Source organism: Gymnoscopelus microlampas (assembly GCF_963454915.1).
Source record: "Gymnoscopelus microlampas genome assembly, chromosome: 16".
Taxonomy (NCBI): Eukaryota; Metazoa; Chordata; class Actinopteri; order Myctophiformes; family Myctophidae; genus Gymnoscopelus; species Gymnoscopelus microlampas.
The window spans coordinates 12,618,683-12,622,765 of record NC_139953.1 but is presented as its reverse complement, the minus strand read 5'-3'; positions in this window follow the sequence as shown (position 1 = coordinate 12,622,765).

Below are 4,083 nucleotides of genomic sequence, written 5' to 3'. Positions count from 1 at the left end.
GACTTCATTACAGTGTTAAATACAGCAGTGGTTCTCAACCTGTGGGTCGGGGCCCCCAGGGTGGTCCCCCAACAGTATACGTGTATACTAGGCATCTGCCCATTTCTAAAGTGACAATTTAAGGGAAAATAAAGTAATAATAATAACACCATTAAGACCAAAAACTATACCATAAAAATGGTCAAACATTGGCCAAATTGACAAATATTACCTAAGAAAGGGGCAAACATTTTGAGAAGAGGCGATCTACAAGCTCACAACGCCTCGCAATGTGAGGTGTTGTGAGCTTGTAGTTTGGATATTTTCACAATTTTATTTTCACAATTTATCTGTGGAACCGAGTCAAACTAATTAATAATGCCTCAACTCCTACAATTCCAAGTGCTTGTCAGGGTGGGGGGTCCCCAGTTCAAATATGATTCTTTTGGGGGGTCACAGCCTGAAAAGTTTGGGAACCCTTGATATGTTGTCTGTCCTTGATCTCCATCAACTTTCTTCAACGTATCAGTAAGAAAGCCATAAGTTAAATTAACCACTTTCAACCTGGCATCCCTATTTTGGGCATGTGAAACTTTTCAAAAAAGTTAAAAACATTTCAGACATTTTTTTGTAGCTTGTAGATCTGCTACTTTAGCCAAGGCTTTAAGTGGTATTAGAAAAATCCATGCTTTGTAAAACCTAGTGTCATGTGTGCTGTCTGTGTGTCCGTCCCTCTGTTTGTGTGTGCGTGTCAGGGCTCCAGTCCATGGAGAATGGGGTGACACATGGTGTAGTGACGGGTGGGTTGCGCAACTAACCTGTTTGTGGAAGCAATTAGGCGTCCCAGTGGGATGCGTGCTGTCACCAGTGGAGCCTGTTGGGTCTGAGGGCCAAGAGAGGACGGAAATATGTTGAGCCATCTGCTGTGTCATGTCTGCCGTCGTGCAGGCCACTGCGTGCTCTTAAGGCTGGGCAAGTAACCGAAAAGATATAAAAACTGATATTTAGAACCAACAACCGACATAATCTTGCTCATGTAGGTTAATCGAATAATCCAATTTATTTTTCATTATACAAAAATAATGATATATTTTAATTATACATAATTATATATTATTTTTTTGTTTTGTTTTTTTAAATAGACTAACTTGATTTTACCCTGAATTTTACTTTGTTGTACAATGGTGGTGTACAAACATATTGAGCGTTGTGAGCATGTAGATCTGCTATTTTCACACGCACACGCACACGCACACGCACACGCACGCACGCACACACACACACACACACACACACACACACACACACACACACACACACACACACACACACACACACACACACACACACACACACACACACACACACACACACACACACACACACACACAAAGTTCAATAGTTGTAATCAAGGCATAAGTTTTAAATAATCGTGACATTGATCGCCCAGCCCTACTAATTTAAACTTTTTTATATCTCTGCCTCACCAGCTTGTATGAAGCCTGAAATAATAATGACAGTGGAGATGAGAAGGCCAGATGACAGAAATACCTTGCTTTTGTTTGCTCTCGTCTCCATGGCGATGCTGACAAAGTCTCAGCAGTGGACGGTCAGGGGGTGGGGGGTGCATCTCACTAGGTTTAATGACATGAACCCTAGCGACCATTCTGTGGTGAACATTCACGAAAATAACCGATCTACAAGCTAACAATGCGACGCAATGTGAGCTTGTAGATCGCTTATTGTCGGTGAAGAGATTTGGTGCAGAGGGAGATAGTGGGCCTAGTACAGAGCCCTGGGGGACCACATACAAGTAAGTATGAAGGGTTAAATAGTTAAATTGCCACTTTGGATTTAATCCAAAATCTAAATGTTCACAGACCCATGTTCCATAACATTTTACAGATTTGATTCCCTCCGCCAAATTGACATTTTCAGTGTGAAAGCAACTGAGGTCGAGGAGCTCAAACGATTTCAGACAGTTTATATATCAGTTATAAGTTGACACAATGAGAAACGTGACAGGAATGAATCGGAACAAGACAGAGTGATGCCAGGCACTTCCTCCCTGTTGCTATTAGATAACCAAGAACAGGAATAGAGAGCATTTCGGTGCATTTGTGGAGCAGGCCCACAAACTCAATACTCAACGCATAAATCAAGAGCTGTGACATCATTTCCGTACAGTATCTTCCTCTGTGTGTGTGTGTGTGTGTGTGTGTGTGTGTGTGTGTGTGTGTGAGAGAGAGAGAGAGAGAGAGAGAGAGAGAAAGAGAGAGAGAGAGAGTGGGGAAGAGAGGAAGAATGTGTGCACGTGTACATAATGTGTTCCAGTGTTCATCATCTGTGTGTACTTTGCATCGACGGGCACTTCCAAAACAAATGATGGTCTCACTCTCCCCTGTTTTCACTTGGCCTGCAATAAATCGGCATTCACTAGCTGCATAGTGATGGCAGGAGTAACGCATTCCACATCTTCACAATGACGCCCTGAGTCATAATATGTGTGATAAACTCACCAAATATGGTTCCTGGGTGGTGTTTATGATGAGTTATTTACTGCACTGCGGGCTACAACGATCAAACTCCATGTTAACTAGCATTGAAACAAGCACGGCAGTAAAATGTGTGTTACTTTAACTCAGCAAGTGTGAAAATTGAACCAGAAGGGTCCACTGTTATACTTTAGCAATCCAGATTTTTCTGAGCAAATGAACTCTGCTGCTGAGTTGAGATACTCGTATCACAACAAGTCTGTGCACAACAAGTGTTTATATGCATTCTGTAGGATAGCCTCAGAGGAAAATTTGGAAAATGTTGCTGCGTACTGTTCTTGAACTATGAACTATGAACTGTAAGGGCTTGGAGCACATAAGTGACATTTTCTGAATTTTACAGGAGAGCTTTTCTTTGATTGAAATGATTTAATTAAAAACAACATATTTAAGCAATCTATACCTTCATACAGATTAGGCTACAAGTAGTAAAATATTTACTTTTTATGTTGTTTTTAATTAAGCTCTCGAATATCCACAAGTTTCCTAGGGCATTGTGAGCATCACTTCCTCTCGATTTGATCCCTGATACCTGATCAAATTGACAGGAAGTGATGCCCACAATGCCCTAGGAAACTTGTGGATAGGCAGTGGTGGACAAGTACTCAACCCCAGTACTTGAGTCAAAGTATAGATACTCCTGGACAAATATTACTCAAATACAAGTAAAGGTTGTTCTGTCAAATTTGTGTTAAAGCATAGAGTAGGCTTCTTGCTTTTAAACTATTTAAGTATTCAAAAGTGTATTCATAGTATTAACATATTAAGAGTTGATGTGTACAGTATATGTATGTATGTACTGTATGTATGTATGAATGTGTATGTATTAATGTATGGGTATATGTTTGTATACTGTATACATGTTTATTGTGTTACATTTATGTTAATTAGAATAGTTATTTTTGATAATATGGATGATATGGATGTATATGTGTGTGTATATATATTTATATAGGATATATATTTTGGTATATCATTGAAGAGTATATCTTTTTTAAGTTTTCATCTCGGTCCTTTTCGGATATGTTTAGATTATTTTCTCTATTCTTTCTCTAGTTTCTTTTTTTTTATATATTTTAATTTAATTGATTTTCTTTGTGATTTAGAAAGTGGGAAAAAATCTGTTTTTATTAATATATTCGAAATAAACATGATAAACATATTAAAAAAAAATATATATTGAGTAAAGTACTAGAGTATGTTTAATCAAGTAAGGTACAGATCCTCAAAAAAAAACAAAGTACAATACTCAAGTAAAGATACTTTGTTACTATCCACCACTGACTATAGGCTGTAATTAATGTCATACTACCCGCCCTCCATAGTCCATACCAACATCATGGTGATATGCCAAGCATTAAACATCTGAATGCTAAAGTTGCTCAGCAACAGCCAAGAGAGAGCTGTTAGCCACACAAGTCATACAGGAAGCTGTGCTGTGCTGAACTCCTGGAATCTGATGTGCTTCACAGGACTACTGCAACGCTGTGGAGATCACCGGGCGCTAATGAAAACTGCTAAATAATCCACACTCGAGCTGGGTCCAGAA